This window comes from Phascolarctos cinereus, unplaced genomic scaffold, assembly GCF_003287225.1.
Source record: "Phascolarctos cinereus isolate Bilbo 61053 unplaced genomic scaffold, phaCin_HiC Scaffold_1;HRSCAF=81, whole genome shotgun sequence".
In the NCBI taxonomy this organism is placed as follows: Eukaryota; Metazoa; Chordata; class Mammalia; order Diprotodontia; family Phascolarctidae; genus Phascolarctos; species Phascolarctos cinereus.
Window position 1 is genome coordinate 289,460,423 of NW_027555514.1, and position 18,647 is coordinate 289,479,069.

At 45.4% G+C, this 18,647-nt stretch overlaps 1 protein-coding gene across 2 annotated transcripts in view; it reads right to left on the reverse strand.

Annotated features, from left to right (window-relative positions):
* Nucleotides 1–18,647, reverse strand: part of ZBED4 (zinc finger BED-type containing 4) — a 55,366-nt gene that overhangs the window by 9,993 nt on the left and 26,726 nt on the right. The window contains exon 2 of one of the 2 annotated variants that reach the window (XM_020982943.2): nt 6,009–6,180. The exons of the other annotated variant lie outside the window; for it this stretch is intronic. The gene's annotated coding sequence lies outside the window, so the exon portion shown is untranslated. The remainder of the gene's footprint in view (nt 1–6,008; nt 6,181–18,647) is intronic. 2 annotated transcript variants of the gene reach the window in all.

Here is an 18,647-nt window from a genome sequence, read left to right on the forward strand (position 1 = left end):
CGGTTTTCAGATAAGACATATGGGCTGCTTGAGATGTATTATCGTGAGAAAACTCCTTGTGCCAATATTTAGATCTGACAGCGTTTCCGGTCAGCATAACCTAAGCTTTTAGCTAAGATTCTCTAAACACCAGGTGGAAGTGGCTCAGCTTCCCAGCCTCGCAGAGGTAGGTTTTTTCTCAATTCCCACAACTAAATAAGGTTTCTCACAAGACAGAAATGAGACCAGACGCATAATTGAATAGAAAGGCAACTGAGCTAGATCCTGAATTAAGTCACAAGATGCAGTCTGTGTGGTTCACTGAAATCCCATACAACCACATGAAAAAATATTCCAAATCACTAATAAGAGAAATGAGAATTAAAATAACCTTGAGGTTTCATTTCATACCATGTAAAGTAGCAAAAAGGACAAAAAAGTCAACAGTCAATGCTGAAGGTGGTGTGGAAAGAAAGGCACACCAATACATTGTTGGTGGAGCTGTAAAATGGTAAAGTTGTATTGAAAACTAGGCAAATTTGAAATTATGCAAATAAAGTGACTACAAGAGCCATACCCTTTGAACCAGACACTCCATTATTGAGCTTATACTGCAAGGAAGCCACTGATAAGAAAAAAAATCTCTATATACTTCAAAATATTTATAGCAGCACTTTTTGTGATAACTGAGAACTGAAAGCAGTTAGGTGGCACAGTGGAGAGAGCGCTGAGCCTGGAGTCAGGAAGACTCATCTTCCCGCGTTCAAATCTGGCCTCAGACACTAGCTGTGTGGCCCTAGGCAAGTTACTTAGCCCTGCTTGCCTCAGTTTCCTCATCTGCAAAACGACCTGGAGAAGGAAATGGCCAACCACTCCACTCCCTTTACCAAGAAAACCCCAAATGGGGTCACGAGGCGTCAGACACAACTGAAACAACCGAATGGCAAGAACGCCAAAGCAACTCGTCTCCCAGCGGCTGGGGGTGGTTCATCACATCATGGTCCGTGAATGTAATGGAACAGTGCCATGCTGTAAGAAAGGATGCGGGTGACGAATACAGAGGAAAACAGAAACATTCACATGAACTGACACAATCAAAGGTGACTGTAACAAAATCACAGAGACTGAGCAGGACTCAAATGACCAGACACGAGGATATGCCCCCAGCCCAGCCCTCTGTGGAAGTGAGAGGTCCACAGGCACTAGACACTGCGTATAGTTTCAGATTTTTTTCAACATATGGATCAGTCGTGCTAATTTCTCCCTTCTTTCTGCTCTCCAAAAAAGCACTATTTGTCTTATGGGATGGCCCGGAAGCTTGGGGGCGGAGAGAGTACATGGGACATTGTGGTGATACAAGAAACATAAAATATTAATAAAAGCTTTTTTTTTTAAAGAAAGAAGAGATCATTTCATTTACAAGAAATTGAAAAGCTTTTGCAATAACAAAATGCAATGAGGATAAGAAAGGAAACTTAACTGGGAAAAATCCTTGCATCAAATCTCTGATAAATATGTGATATTAAAGAATTGAAAACTACTAAATAACCATATGAAAGACTGTTCTAAATCACTAGAAATAACAGAACTACAAATAAAAACATTTCATCTTAAATTTTAACTCATACCCAGCAAATTGGAAAAGATGCGCAAACTCGATGCCAGGGGGCCAGTGGAAAGAAAGGAAGCAGGGCACTGTCGGTAGAACGTTTGGTCCGACCATTCAGAATTATGGTGGTTGGTTGGTTTTTAAAGGCCCTACTATGCTCCTCCCCTTAGACCCAGAGAGCTGCTGCTAGGCCCCTATGCAAAGGAGGTCAGAGACAGAAATAGAGGCGCCATGTAAACTAAACAGTCCCAGCAGCCTTTGTACACCCCCTACTGGGGAAAGACTAAACTAACCGTGGAATGAATGCAGGAGGTAAGGTGAGGGAGAGGGCGAGGAAGATGGCTTCTGGTTTTCACCAGGAAGCCAGATGAGACTCTACTCAGCCCAAGCCAAAAGGACAAAAGACTAATGCGTGCAAAGAACCTTCCCCGCAGTGACCAACAGGGAATGACTGGGGCATCCGAGCAGAGCTGGCCAGGCCTCCTCTGTGCACCAGCCTCTCCCCCAGCTCCCACAGAGGCAGCAAGAACACCCTCCTAGGGAAGGGTTCAAACGGGACGGGTGACACCACGTGCTCCTTAACACCGAACAGGAAAGGCGAATTTAAGCGCACCTCCTCACTCCCAGGAGTCAAACACAAATGAACTTAGCCATCTCTGACCAAAGACGCAAGGAAAGACAAAATTCTAGCTAGCGGTAGTATTTCCACGCGGTAATGGTGTCACATTTAGAGGCGGCAACAGTCCGAGGGATCTCCCAGACACCCACAGAACCAAGCACTCAGAGTATGTCGGAGGGGAGGCCTGCTCCCGTTGGTACCCGCCCCATCTCAGCATTTGTGGTGACATCAGGACAAGTGTCACTCACCTCACTTCACAGCACGAGGAGACTGGGGGGGCCCTAGGTCCAGCCGGACCAAGCGTGGGGCTCTTCCCAGGCCTGTTTCTGTCTGGGATCTGTGGGCACACCCTTCTGTGCACCGTCTCTAACCTGCCCCTCCATCTTAACTCTGCCTCTCCCTTAAAGGGTCCAAGGATCAGTTTCATGTAGTGATCTCACCACCATGGATCCGGCGGTCATCTCTGGGCCGATACCTTCAAATCTATCCAATCTGTTGCCAAGGCATCTCTTGCATGTGCCCCCTTCTCTCCTCTGGCCCTGACCCATGGTGGGGCAGGCCTCATCACCTCACCTTGGACTATGGCAACAGCTGCTGGTGGGTCTGCCTGCCTCACGCCTCTCCCACCCCAGCACGGATAAATCGGAGAGCATCGACAAAGGGAAAGCACTAGAATTAATAGGGATTGGGAAAGGTTTTCTATAGAAAGTGGGATTTTTGGTTGGGACTTGGCCAGGAGGCCAAGATGAGAAAGCTCCAGCCACGGGGCACAGGCAGGGAAAATGTCCAGAGTGTCTTACTTGAGGAACAGAAGGAGGCTGGTGTTAGTGCATCAAAGAGTATGTGGTAAGCACTACTATTCACTACTGTTCTAGAAATGCTCGTTGCAGCAATCAGAAAACAAAATCAGAGGAATTAAAATAGGCAGTGGGAAAACAAAACTATCCCTCTCTGCAGCTGATGTGATGTTATACTTGGAAAATCCTAGAGAAGCAACTAAAAAGCTGGCTGAAATAATTAACAACTTCAGCAAAGTTTTGGGATATAAAATAAACCCACATAAATTATCAGCATTTCTACATAGTATCAACAAAACCAAGCCGGAGGAGACAGAGAGAAAAATTCTATTTAAAGTTGATAAATTTTTTCCCCAACTTATAAATGGTCAAAGGATATGAACAGGCAGTTTTCTGATGAAGAAATCAAAGCCGTCTATAGTCATGTGAAAAAATGTTCTAAATCAGTATCAGAGAAATACAAAGTGGGGCAGCTAGATGGCACAGTGGATAGAGCACCAGCCCTGAAGTCTGGAGGACCTGAGTTCAAATGTGACCTCAGACCAAACACTTGACACGTACTAGCTGTGTGACCCTGGGCAAGTCACTTAACCCCAACTGCCTCACAAAAACCAAAAAAAAACAAACAAAAAAAAGAAATACAAATTAAAACAACGCTAGGATACCACCACACACCTATCAGCTAATGTGACAGAAAAGGAAAATGACAAATGTTGGAGAGGATGTGGAAAAGTAGGTACACTAATACACTGTTGGTGGAGTTGTGAACTGATCCAACCCTTTTGGAGAGCAATCTGGAATTGTGTCCAACCCTTCCTGGGTTCCAGATACTGGAATAGTTTGCCATACCCTTCTCCAGCTCATTTTACAGATGAGGAAACTGAGGCAAAAGGCTTAAGTGACTTGCCCAGGGTCACACAACTAGTAAGTGTCTGAGGCCAGATTTGAACTCACTAAGAAGAGTCTCCCTGACTTCAGGCCTGGGGTTTAACCACTGTACCACCATTACTAGGTCTGCATCCCAAAGAGATCAAAGAAAAAAGAAAAGGACCTATATGTACAAAAATATTCACAGCAGCTCTTTTTGTGGTGACAAAGAATTAGAAATCAAAGGGAGGCCCATCCACTGGGGAAGGGACGAACGAGCTGCAGTGTATGATTGTGGTGGAATATGAACGTGCTACAAGAAGCAATGAGCAGGATGGCTTCACAAAAACCTGGAGAGACTTACACAAACTGGTGTGGAGCAAAGGGAGCAGAACCAGAGCGCCGCACACAGTGACAGCGGCGATGCACAGCGATCAGCTGGGAATGACTGAGCATGATCTCAGACAGTGCCAAAGGGCCTGTGTGAAAGACGTTGTCCATCCCCAGAAAAAGAGCTGACAGTCTGAACCCAGATCGAAGCATACTTTTTAAAAAACTTCTGTTACTTTTTTCTTCTTTTTGGCCTATGTTTTCTTTCCCAAAATGGCTAATATGGAAATCTGTTTCGTATGACTGCGTGTGTATAGTCTTGACTTCTCAGTGAGGGGGGAGAGGAGGGAGAGAGATATTTGGAACTCAAAATTTTTTTAAAAAAATGTTAAAAATGGTTTTTACATGGAAGTGGAAAAGAAAAGAATTTTTTTTAAAAGAAGTATGTCGTGAGGTATAAGGTATAAGAACCCTAGAAAGGTGTGTGCATGCATGTGTGTGCGTGCGTGTATATGTGTGTGTGCGCGTGTGTTGGTAGAAGGGGGGTATATGCCAGGTTATAAAGGGCTTTGAATACCAGAGAATGTTACATTTGACCCTGGAGCTGGTAAGAAACCAATGGAGTTTAACGATTAGTTGTGTGACATGGTCAGACCCGTATTTTTAGATCACTGACAGCGCTGGAGGATGGACTAGAGTGGGAAGAGGCTTGAGGCCAAGAGACCATCCAGGTGGTCACTATAAAGGTCCAGGAGTGAGGCAATGAGGGCCCAGCCACACTAGGAGGGAGGCAGTGTCAGAGGAGAGAAGGGGGTGTATTCGAGAGATGTCACAAAGGTGAAACCAAGAGTCCTGGGCAACACACTGGATGCTGCCTAAGAAGAAGGGGACAGTAACAGTAATGACAGCTACCATTTGAACAGCACTTACTATACGCCAGCACTATGCCAAAGGCCTGACACTTATCATCTCATCGGATACTGACAACAACTTTGGGAGGTAGATGCTATTATTATCCCCATTTTGCAAATAAGGAAACTGAGGCAGGCAGAGCTGATGTGACTTGCCCAAGATCACACAGGGAGTAAGTATCTGAGGCCAGATTTGAACTCAGGTCTTCCTGACTCCTGGGCCAACCCTCTGTACCGTACCGTGTAGCTGCCTAAGAAGAAGGGGACAGATATAAGAGACGTTATGTAATCAAAAGTGTCACGACTCAGCAATGATGAGATGGAATGGTACAGGGTCTGCCAAAGATGACCCAAGGTTGGGGATCTGGGTAACCACAAAAACAGTGGGGCCCCTTGACAGAAACTGGGGAGAGGGCGAAGGAAGAAAGTAAGTTGAGTCTGGGCATGTTACATTTAAGATGCCTCTAAAAGTCCGGTAGGAAACGTCCAGGAGGTGGCTGGATACACACGACTAGAACACAGGGCGAAAACATCAGTTTTGCGTCCATGTGAGCGCTTGAGCACCTACTCACCCATACCTCCCCCACCCAGAACCTACGGACAGTAACAGGTTTTAGACCAGTGACAGACGCTACCTAATAAGAAATTCTTACAGGACAAACACAGCTTCTGAAAGAAATTAAACCTTTAAAGAACGACATGAAAAAAATGCTCAAATTCTTTAATAATCAGAGATGATCATATTACATATAAGAACAGGAAAAAAATTTAAAAAGAAACTCTGATGTTGGTGGGGCATCAGAAAGTTCATATGATGAGTGGCACTATAAAATGGTACAAATGTGTGAACAGCAATCATGTGGGATGTAATAAGTCACAAAACGAATTAATCCTACCTTCCTGTGAGGTAAGAGCCAGCATTATAGATGAGGAAACAGAGAACCAGAAAAGTGAAGCCATTTGTCCAGGGTCGCCGAGCTAAGAGAACTTTTCCTGACCCAAAGGTTCAGTATTCTGTATCCACTACATCAGGGAGGAAAGGAGAGAAGGAAGGCCGAGGGGGCAAGGCTAGAAGGAGAGACAAAACAAAATCATTTTCCTTGTTAATTCATTTGCTTTTGCCTCCTTGGAGAGGAAGGATCTGGGGTCAGGCTGTGCTTCGCATGTGATTTTCTGATTATTTTTGTTGATGTTATTAAGTTTCTAACAGAGAAGATGTGAAAGCTGTGGCCAAACCTTCAACATTTGTTCATTCACTGCCTTGTGCTCTTGTGGGTTCAAGAGTCACTCCTATCATCAGCTAGCCTAAGATAAGATCTGGGGGTCTCTGCCGCCCTTCGAGCTAACAACATTGCCACAGACAGGATGAATATCCCCCAAGTCCACAGAACTTACTGCAAGGAGCGGGGCAAGGCCCAGCCTCACAAAGGGACGCCAGGGTGGCGTGCACCAGTGACCTACGGTCAAACTGCCAATTTCCTGGGAAAAGCCAGCTTCACAAACAACGTACTGAGGCTGCGTACGTGGAGCCCAAATGCAGATCTGAGCCAATGTTGGCCATTGAGAGAGGTAAGCCTCGTGAACTGGGAGGTGCCAACGTGTGAAAGGGCCTAGAGGTCTGGTTCTGAGCTTCATCTCTGTTTTCATGATAAAATTTTCTTAAACTTTAATATTTTGTTTTGCATGATTGAACACGTACAACCAACATCAAATTGTTTAACTGCCTCCAGAGAGTGGGGATGGAAAGAAAAAATGTGGACTCAAAATTTTTAAAACCCGGAATGTTAGCTTAGATTCCTAGAATCTAGCCAATAGCTCACTAATGTTCAGATGCCTTAAGAGTCTGCCCAATATGACGGGTGTTCTAATAAACCTCGTCTTTGGCTAAAAAGAAAAATGAATGTTAAAAACCGTCTTTACATGCAACCTGGAAAAAAAATATTATTTAAATAAACTTCAATATTTATGTTGCTGGATGACCCACTTGTGTTTTGGAAGGGGAAAAGTAAACCAAGGTCCACTTCACGTGAAGCTCTCCCCCCCAGTTAGCCAAGTAGGTAACTTTGAACAGAAGCTGAACCAGACTGGAATGTGTGCTGATGAATCTTGCTCAAAACCTCCAGAATCTCTGGGCGTTCACAAAGTCCCACTGGGAGTGTCTAGGGGACCTAGATCACTTACTGGATTACTATGTGCCCCAGGCACAAGGAGAGCATGCAGACGATGGAATAAAGCCAGGGACAGTTTGAAATCCAATTCTCATATACAGGACTTGTCGTGTTTTCATTCAGCAAATCTGCAGCGAATTCACTGCCTCTAGGAACTACCCCACGTCAAAGTATTACCTTAACAAAGTGGTTACTTTCCATAGACACTAGGTCAAATCAGCCTCTATGGAAGACTCCTTAAGAGTGACTGAAATGCCTGGTAGTGGGTCATTAATGGCATGGCCCAGTAATGGAGAGAACTGTGGCTGGCGTTAATTAGGTGAAAAGAAGGGGTGTTCAAGCTGTTTAAAAAAGGGGAGGATTTGTAATCGAGAAGAGTGGTACGGGAGTCACTGACCTTAAACAATACTGTATTTTATGTAGCAATTACTGGTGCTGTCAGGTCATATCCACACTAAGTCAGAAGCTCCGTGGGGGCAGGCTAACGCCTGTTTTAACTGATCTGCATGACTGTGTGTTATCTTGTGTTTCTTCCCTCCCCTCACCTGGCTCTAAAGAATCAGGTCCTGAGTAGTGTTTCTGCTTGAGATCTGCTGCCCCTTGCTCCCCCTCCCCCCATGACTTCCCCCCAACAGGCCCAACAGCTGGGAGAGGAGATGAGCCCCCAACCCCCACCCTGCCCAGGCCCTGGCTGACATCACTCTGCCCTTATTCAACACTGCAACACTGCCCCCTTTAGGACAACGCATTCCCTGCAAGAGGACCCCAGGCCACTCCAGCCAGGAAATATTGTGGCATCCCAGGACTCTCTTTCTAGGGGATTTTTTTAAAAATAAAAGTTGAAAAGAGCCTGGGAAGCAAAGGCTGGCACCCAGTGGGGCCTGCGATGCCAACAGTCAAGCTGGTCATGAAAAGAGAGAAAGGCCTGGGACAGTGAATTCTCACTTTCCACCAAGCCCGGGCCAGCAGACCCTCCTCTGGGCCCAAGGAGAAGCATTTGGCGTCAGCCTGGAAGCAGAGCTGCTCACGGCCCAATCCCCCTTTCTTCCCAGAGCCTGGAGGCCCCTTGCAAGCTGGTGGCCAGCCTTAGTGCAGACACCCCATCATCTCAGCCCAGATGGCCAGCCTCAGCCTCTGGGGCAGCAGGGATCACAGCCGTGGGCCCCACGCCCAGCCGCTGGCATGACTTTCTCTAACAACATTCTGAAGTTCTGGAGCCAGAATGGCATCTTAGGTGATGGAGTCTCCCCAGGGAGGAAGAGAAGCTGATGGAGACCAGAGAAAGGAGACAAGAGATCCTGGGTTATAAGTGATATGAGAAAGGAGCAGGTAAAGGTCAAGGCTGGGCACAGAACAGGCAAGGCCAGAGGGGCAGAGGAGAACTGCAGCTACATCGAAGGCCTGGGAGGTGGGAGGTGACGTGGAAGCACTGGATCACGGAGGTTGAGTCCAGGCACACCTCTGGAGCACGTCTTTGATGGAGCTGGCAGGACGCTCAGGGGACTCTCGCCTCCCACGTCCTGGACACCAGACTTCTGCTGGTGCTGCAGCCGCAGACAGTACCAGGGCTCCTGGCAGCCTCAGAAAAGTAAGATTCGTCCCATCTTGGTCTGGCCAATCTAATAGAAAGAACCCAAGAGTCTTAAATCTCGGGATGCCAGCTGTTCATTGTAAGATACAACTCTACAACCCTTCTGCAAAGCCATTTGGAATCATGCAAATCAAGGGGCTAAAATATCCTTACTCCTTGACCCAGAGATCCCACTACTGAGCAAATGACCTAAGGAAGCCAACGACCAAAGGAAAGATCCCACCTACACCAAGAACTGGAAACAAAAGAGATGCCTGAGGTGTAAACAAACTGTGGCATGTGAAAAATGTGATGTCAGGGTGCTATAAGAAATGTCAAACTCAATGAGCAGAGAGAAACAGGAAAAATTTACAGGAACCAATGCAAAGTGAAGGAAGCAGAGACAGGAAAACAACAGACCCTAGGACTATAACAATGCAAACAGAAAGACCCACCACAAAACAATAGGAAAATCAGTGCTGTAAAATGACAAAGAACAGGGGGCGGAGCCAAGGTGGCGGAGTGAAAGCAGTGACTTGCCTGAGCTCTTCTCCAAACCCCTCCAAATAAATACTCACAAAAAATGGCTCTAAACAAATTCTGAAGCAGCAGAACCCACAAAAAGACAGAGTGAAACAAATTTCCAGCCCAAGACAACCTGGATGATTGATCAGAAAGGTGTATCGCGCCGGGCTGGGAGCGTGGCATGGACGCGCAGGCTGCAGCGTGGGCCCGCAGGCCACAGCAAATCTGGAGCAGCCTCAGTCATCTCGGGCAGCTGTGGAGGTTTCCAGACTCCTCAATCCACCAATGCCAAAGACAACTTAGAAGGTCAGTGGGAAAAGTGTGTTTCTGTTGGTGCTGAGAAAGGAAGGCGGGGTCTCAGCTCCATTCCCCAAGAGCTGGTGCCCTGGGGGGGGCAGCTGCTTCCCGAGCTTCCGGCCCACAGACTGAGGGGGAATCCAGTGGCTGATCAGAGAGGGATTGCAGGGATCTCTTTGTCAGTGCTGAGACAGGAATCTCTTGCTTTGCCCGTGTTTGGATCTGGGTCACAGTTCTGGGCGCAGTGCTGGGGTGAGGAGGCTGGCTTGGTGGAGCTTGTAGTGGCTGTGGAGAGAACCCTCCTCACAGTTACAGGACAGAAAGGAGTACTTGTAGTCACAGGCCAGGAAAGGAGTAAACACCTCCCCCTTATCATACCACCTTGGAAGAACTGAAAATTTACAGGTCCCTACAAGTATCTCTGAAAACAGCTACAAACCCCTGAAGCTTGGGACAGTACATTCTCCACATTGGAAGCAGATTCTACCTTAACAAAGAGTTTAAAACTCAAGTAATTGGCCGGGATCATGAGCAAGCAGGCAAAAAGAGTCAGACTATATTATCTTACTTTGGTGAAAAGAAGATCAAAATATACAACCAGAAGAAGACAACAAAGTCAAAGCTCCTACATCCAAAGCCTCCAAGAAAAATATGAATCAGTCCCAGGCCTTGGAAGAGCTCAAAAGGGATTTGAGAAGCAAGTAAGGAAGTAGAGGAAAAACTGAGAGTGATGCAAGAAAATCATGAAAAACAAGTCAACAGCTTGCTAAAGGAGACCCAAAAAAATACTGAAGAAAATAACACCTTAAAAAATAGCCTAACCCAAATGGCAAAAGAGGTCCAAAAAGCCAATGAGAAAAATGCCCTAAAAAGAAAAATTGGCCAAATGGAAAAGGAAGTCCAAAAGATTACTGAAGAAAATACTTCCTTAAAAATTAGAATAGAGCAATTGGAAGCTAGTGACTTTATGAGAAATCAAGACACTGTAAAACAAATCCAAAAGAATGAAAAATTAGAAAACAATGTGAAATATCTCATTGGAAAAACAACTGACCTGGAAAATAGATCCAGGAGAGAGAATTTAAAAATTATTGGACTATCTGAAAGCCATGATCAAAAAAAGAGCCTAGACATCATCTTTCAAGAAATTATCAAGGAAAACTGCCCTGATATATTAGAACCAGAGGGCAAAATAGAAATTGAAAGAATCCACAGATCTCCTCCTGAAAGAGATCCCCAAAGGAAAACTCCTAGGAATATTGTAGCCAAATTCCAGAGTTCCCAGGTCAAGGAGAAAATATTACAAGCTGCCAGAAGGAAACATTCAAGTACTGTGGAAACACAATCAGGATAACACAAGATTTAGCAGCTTCTACATTAAAGGACCCAGGGCATGGAATATAATATTCCGGAGGGCAAAGGAGATAGGATTACAACCAAGAATCACCTACCCAGCAAAACTGAGTATAATCCTTCAGGGGAAAAAATGGTCATTCAGTGAAATAGAGGACTTTCAAGCATTCTTGATGAAAAGACCAGAGCTGAATAGAAAATTTGACTTTCAAATACAGGACTCAAGTGGAACATGAAGAGGTAAACAGGAAAGAGAAATCATAAGAGACTTATTAAGATTGAACTGTTTACATTCCTGCATGGAAAGATGATATTTATAACTCATGAGACCTTTGTCAGTATTAGGGTAGTTGGAGGAAAAAAATTATATGTATGTATATAGATAAATAGATAGAGGGCACAGGGTGAGTTGAAGATTAAGGGGTCATATCTGGAGAATAAAATTAAGGGATGAGAGAGGATTATACTCGGAGAAGAAGAAAGGGAGAGGTAGAATAGGATAAATTATCTCACAAAAAAAGAAAGAAAAGTCTCTTACAGTGGAGGGGAAAGGGGAAGGTGAGAGGGAATGAGTGAATCTTATTCTCATAGGATTTGGCTTAAGGAGGAATAACATACACATTCAATTGGGTATGGAAATCTGTCTTACCCTACAGGAAAATGGGGGAGAAGGGGACAAGAGAGCAGGGGGATGATAGAGAGGAGGGCATATTGGGAAAGGGTGTAATCAGAAGTAAATACTTCTGAGGATGGACAGGGTCAAAAGAAAGAATAGAATAAATGGGAGGGCAGGATAGGATTAAGGGAAATAGAGTTAGTTTTTCACAACATGTCTACTGGAGTGTTTTGCATAACTGCACATGTACAACCTATATTGAGTTGCTTGCCTTTTCAATGAGGGTGGGTGGGGAGGAGGAAGAGAAAATTTGAAACCTAAAGTTTTAAAAACATATGTTTAAAAAAAATGTTTTCACATGCTACTGGGAAATAAAAAATATAGGAAATGGGGTACAGAAGTCTATCCTGCCCTACAGGAAAATAGAAAGGGAAGGGGATAAGAGAAGGGGAGAGATAGAAGAGAGGACAGACTAGGGGAAGGGATAGTCAGAATGTATGACATCTTGGGGTGGGGGGAAGGGGGAGATGGGGTGAAAATTTGGAACTCAAAAACTTGTGGAAGTGAATATTGAAAACTAAAAATAAATAAATTTATATTTTTTAAAAAAATGACAAAGAACAAGCTGGCCTCAGAGAGCAAGAAGACTCCTTTCTATACTCTACCTTTTCTTAAAGAGGTAGGGGCCCAACGGTGGGAGACACTGCGCATGCCAGATTATTTTTAATGCATTGGTCGGTTTAACTAATTTTTTTTAATCTTTGTTATAAGGGATGAAAGGGGAAGGTTATAATGATATAAGTGATGTCAAAACAAAAGATATCCATAAAAATCTATTTTTAAAAAGACTCAACTCTGTATTTGCTATCTCCACAAAAGTGAGATTCTTTGAGAATTCCTTGAAAACCTCGAGATTATTTCAGAAAATGCATATAGAGTCAAGCTATTAAAATAATCTACTCATTATGTCAACGTCTTGAGAAATGATTATTTCATAATTCGATAATATTATAGTATCTTAAATTTGGCAAATTATTGACTTTGTAACTTTACTAGTTAAACTAAAATAAAATTATAAAAAGTATTTTAATATAAGCTAAAATTGCCAAAAGTAAGAATAAACACATTTGAACATATCATTCAGTTTTTATATAACAAGTAATTTCCGTATGGAGGACACGTGTGGCACTGGCCACTTTGCCTATTCAGGCCAAAGACAATGGACCTACTGGTGGGAAAACAAAAAGGGCCCAAACACGTCTGACAGAGTCCTCGGCGTGGATGCGCCTTTCTGAAGGAGCTCCACAGGCTGCCTCTTCTTTAGACACAGTTACAGTCAAGGTGGGTCTCTACCCAGAGCAGACCAGAAGTAAGAACTAGAAAGAACAGAAGAGCCTCCTTACAGGCCGGTGAGCTGACAGCTGAGCCAAGGGGCCAAAACCTTGCAGCAAGCCAGCGCAGAGCAATCCCGGAGCCCTTTAGCCAAAGAGCCCACAGCCCGGGAGTCCTTGGAGCTGTCAAGGGAATGACTATATCAGAGCAGGACTGAATCAGCTCGTCCACGCGGTGACAGGAATCGTCAAGAAAAGCCTGCGTTGTGTTCAGAACAGTCAGGGATCAAGTCTCCAGATTGTAGAAGACAGACGAGACCACGGACTCCTCGCTACCCCAAGAAGGCGCAGAGCAAGCTGTCGGCAGCCGGCCAACACGCCTCTCTGCTCCCCTCTTTGGGAAGCATCTCTGGGTGGCCTCACCACCCTCGAGGCCCCCACAGCTCCCACTGCAGGATTATTTGAGCTGACAGAGCCTAGGAGAGCCTTCAAGGTGCTTCCTCGACGAGGGGCCGCTGGGGCATCTGCTAAGAAGACACAAGATCCCTTCATAGAGAAGAGTGAAACAAGTCCATAAAGGGAGTTATTACTGAACCCCAAGGCAAGGGTGAGGAATTCAGAGAAATTCAAATGGATACAGAACAAAGAAGAGAACAATAATTTTGAACCTTCACATGAAAACAGCTGTATTCAGATTAAATGCAATCAACAATTCTAATGGGTGTGGGGGGGCAGCAGGAGAAGGGAATAAGCATTTATTAGGCACCTACTCTGTGCTTTACCAACATGATCTTATCTGACCCCTCGCTGGTCCCTGCCAGGCTGGTTTTGTGTAACTGTTTACGTCTCTGTTACGGGGTGGGCCGCCTGGAGAGGGGAGGGTGGGAGCAGAACTGTCTCAGGACCAGTGACTGTGGCCAAGCATACAGCAGGCGACCACAAAGAAAACGGGGCTCAGTGAGCCTCTGATGATATCAGATGAGATCCACGCTCAGAGGCCTCCAACCCTGCCATGAGGGATGTCCACAGCAGCGCTGTAACAGAAGGGAGCCCACCCCGAGGCTTCGATTGACAGAGGACCCTCTATTACTGTGTCTAGCGCTGGACTAAATGCTCAACAAGAGCCACAGCCGCTACTCGGCACGCTGCAATGGCTGATGAAGCCCGCATGAAGCCTAGAGATGGGGCTGCACAGAGCCCACCAATTTAGTGCATTAGTACATTTATCACAGGCAGGAAAAAATGCTCCAACTTGCTAATGACTATAGCGATGCAAATCGAAGACCCTCTGAGAGCCCGCCTTAGACTCACCAGATTAACAAAGATGACAAGAGGCTGGGATTCCTAAAATCTAGCCACCGCTTACTCATGTGCAGGTTCCCTAAGTGTCTGCCCAACACGGAAGTTTCTAATAAACCTTGTCTTTGGCTGAAAGAAGGCTTGGGTTGAATTTTTTCAGGCAGGACCCCGTGTTGTGATTTTGGGGTCCCAGAACCCCTGAACCCCTAAACCGCATCATTTTGGTGGCCCGTATGGGGAAACTGCCTAACCTCAAGTTCTTCTCCAGCGAAGGCCGTGAGGTATGTAAGCCTCCCCCCTCCCCTCCTTTCTTGCTCTGCAGTTGGGGTCGCTCTCTAAGCACCAAGGCTTGGAGGTGCTTTTCTGGGAGACAGTTACGAGGCTGTCTCGCACTTGGCTTGATGCCCTCAGGCTCTCAGTCCGTTGGGTCGGTTCGAGGCCGTGGACCTGGGTACACCTTGCGTGGCATAGAGGACCAGGAAGGATGTCCTATCCGGAAGTGTATGGTCAATTCTGTTCATTCCCTCAGCGCTAGGGAAGTGGGGAAAACTGCAGTTGCTTTTTGGTTCCCTGAGGCTTCCTTCCTCCCTTCCCTCTGCACCTCCGAATCCTCCTTCATGGAGGTTCCAGGGAAAGTCAGAACAGCTAAAACTATGTTGGCAGATTCTGGAGGTTTTGTGATTGATCATTAAGGAGTGTTGAAACACCTCCTTACAACCCTGGTCCTTCCTTTCCCTTGAGTCAAGGGGGTATCTGTTAACCCCTCTCATAGGAGAAGAGAGTTTCACCCTTTACCCCTCACCTTTGATTTCCCCCTCCCCTACCTGGGAAAGGAAGGGGAGGGAGGGGCAGCAGCTATGGCATAGGTCCTCCTGGCAATGGCCTTGGGCCCTGGGGCAACCTTTACCTGGAAGCATTACCCAGGTTCAGCACATCCTGCTCAAGGTAAAGAAGCTAGCCTCCAAATGTGGGTAAGCACGCTCTTTTAAATTTGTAGTTTTAACTGTTAAAGATGAGATGTTGATTCTCTCTTTAAAAAGTAATTTGGAAGTGCATTTAGCAAAGCCGAAGTCACTTGATTGGTAATTGGTTTGTTTCAAGTTTCAAACTGGTGAACTTTCTGGATCAGTTACATCAAGCAACTTTTCATAATTTGGTTACCGCTAAAATAATCTAGCTATTGCTGATTATTGTTTTAATGTGTAAACCTGCCAAAAAGTTTGTTTGGGTTATATGTATGGCTTGCTGAGAATTTGCAAGTGTACGGAAATCTCTAATGACTGGCTTTTTACACCAGGACAAATTTAAGTTTGAGATGTAAATCCTGGAAAAGTTTTTTCTAAGCTGTAATTAGTAAAACTTGCTGTTTGAGGTAAAAGCTTGTAGGATTTTATTTTGAGTTGTCTGATGGGTCATAATCCATCGATAATCAATAATCCACCATCTGAGAGAAATGCCACAAGCTACTCAGAATGTGATACTGGTGGGAAGTCAGCATTGGGAAAAGCTGAGAGGACAATTTTAGCCTCAGTCTAAGATGGATCCTCCTGGCTCAGTTTCCCCATTATGTTCCTTTGAAAGGGAATGTTACCCACCTGGCTATGAGATGGATTTGATACTGCATGGTTGGAAAACTGAATTATCTGAATCCAAACAGAGATAAGGATGTTTTATCCTCTCAAAGTTGGGCCCTAAATCTAGTATCTGGGCCCTGCAGTTTTTTCTGTCAGATTTGTGTCTTCCAGACTAGGGGCCATTCACCTATAGTTGATAGCAAACAGCAAGTACCAGCCAATGTCCCCACATCATTCCCTGGATGCAGCCTGCGCTCGGTTCTAGTCAACCTCCTCTTTGGGACCCCTTGAGGCAGGAACAGCTCTACGCCCCTTGCCAGCAGGAAGCAGTTTCAGAAGCTGAGACCTTCGCCCCTTACTCCAAAAGAATTTGGGTTCCCTTTGTTTGAGGGGGGAATGATGGGGTTGGGATTTGGGCCCCAGAAAGGAAAGGCCTTGTACTTTCCCACATGGCCAAATCTCTGGCATTTGATCGAGGATATAATCCCATCAACTGGCCTTTCATTGTGGCTCCACCCATCTCCCAATTCTGCTACCCTTAACCTAGCCTAGCCCTCCCTATGGCCCCTGGCCACTTCCCACCCTTAATCCTAGCTGGGCTCCACTGTCCAGGTCCCAGGGGTCCTGTTTACCCCAGCTTACTGGCCACTCCCATTCCAATCCACTCCTAGATCCCTCCCACAGGTTTTCTGTATATAAGGTCCATCCTGTCTCCAATAAGATGCTGGGATTCTTAAAATCTAGCCACTGCTTACTCATGTGCAGACTCCTTAAGAGTCTGCCCAATATGGAAGTTTCTAATAAACCTTGTCTTTGGCTGAAAATAAAAAAAAAAATAAAGATGACAAGAGAGGTAAATGACAAATGCTAGAGAGTTTGTGGGAAAATGGGAATACTAGTACATTGTTGGTGGAGCTGTGAATTGTCTAGCCATTCTGGAAAGCAATTTAGAATTGTGCCCCCAAAGTTAGTAAGCTGTGTATAACCTTTGACCCAGGGATACCCCTACTAGGCTATGTTCCTAAAGAAAGAAAGGAAAGAGGGAAAAGGACCCATAGGCACACAAAAAATATTTACAGCAACTCTTTCCACAGTAGTCCCAAGCTGGAAACTTAAGGGGATGTCCTCCTATTGAGGAAATGGAATATTATTGTGCTGTAAGGAAAGATGAGATGGACAGTTTCAGAGGAAGCTGGGAGGGATTCCATGAACTGATGTAAAGTGAACAGAACAACAAGAGAGACAAATGACTCTGAATGACTTTAGAACTCCGAGCAGAACAACACAAAGAAACGCATGAATGCAGAGGGTAGAAAATGAAACCTCCCACTCTCCTGCTGCAGAGGCAAGGAACTTAAAACACAGCCCGATGCCAGATCAGTATGGGGAGGTATTTTAATTTTAAGGTTTCTACTGTTGTTTATTTGAGGGGAATAGAAGAGGGGTTACAAATGCATTTAAAAATAAGCTTATTATATTTAAGAGCATAAAAATGACAGTGTAAATGACAACATAAAGAAAACAAATAGAACACTCAAATATAGTCAGAAAGGTTGGCCACTGGAGGAGAGCTGATGAAACCCAGCCAGCCTTTGCTAGGGTGGGGAGGGAGGGGGAGACTATGGGTGCAGAGTACTTTATACACTCCAGGATTTGAGGGGGCTGCTGATTCGGTTTTTCTGGACTCCTTTCTTATTCTACAAAGGATGGCTTGCTAGGTGTGAGACAGGAAGAACAGATTTCAAAATGAAAATGAGGAAAGAACAAAAACTATCCATACTAGATTTTTTTAAAGAAATGGTTGGGAGACACATGAAATCTACCTCAAAAGACTTCTAATAAAAACTAACAACTGCCAGGCATATAGAGGGCCGTCACTGAACAGATACTGAATAACATGGAGAGAAAAAAAAAGGTTTGCAGGGTCAGGCTCAGCTACTTAGAAAATTAAATTATTAAACAGATTATTTCCCAAGGACATCTAAGTATTTCTGCCTTTCTCTTTGCTTCCATTCCTGCACTGCTTCCTGTGGACATCTGTGTGGGAGACTCCATTCAAGAAATCAAGATACTTCAACAAAAATCTAGGTGTCAAGGAATGATGCTGAAGACAAAGACCTTGGCAGCCTTGTGCCAGAGACACCATCAGACCGAGTTCAAAAGTGGGGCTAAATGACCAGCTGAGGCAGTATGGCAAACATGCCAGGAGCAGCGAGGTGGGGGTCTCAGGAGGAAAGCCTATGGTCAAGGTTTGCTTGGAAGAGCCTCGTGGAGCGGCGGACTCACGCTAGCCATGGATGACAGAGACAGGAAAAGGGCGTTCCAAACTGTGGAAAACCACGAGTAGAGACTCTTTCCCTGGTGCTGAAGCTAGCAGGTGGAAAAGTCTGTCCCACATTGACGGACATCCCTAGTTAATGCTAGAGCGTGCCCCAATACACCAGGGAGAAAACTGCGGACTGGCCCAACAATTCTGGAAAAGAATTTGGAATCCCTTAGGAACAGTCACAAAATGTTCCTACTTTTTAACAAGAGAAAACATGATTGGGCACAAAGCCGCAGGGCTGGATCAGCCACACTAAGAACAGTCTTGAGCCAAGATGGAATCTCATGCTCGGCCACTGGGGAAAGGCTCAGTAATGGACGGGGAGAGCAGCATGTGGCTGAGAAGTGAGGAGGAGGGCGGTTCTGAGCACAGGCTGTGGAGGGGCAAAGGAAGGCGAGCCAAGAGGACCTGGCACCAGGGGCACTGTCAGTCCTACGAAGATGTCCCAGCCCACCACATCCAGGAAGAGGCCATCC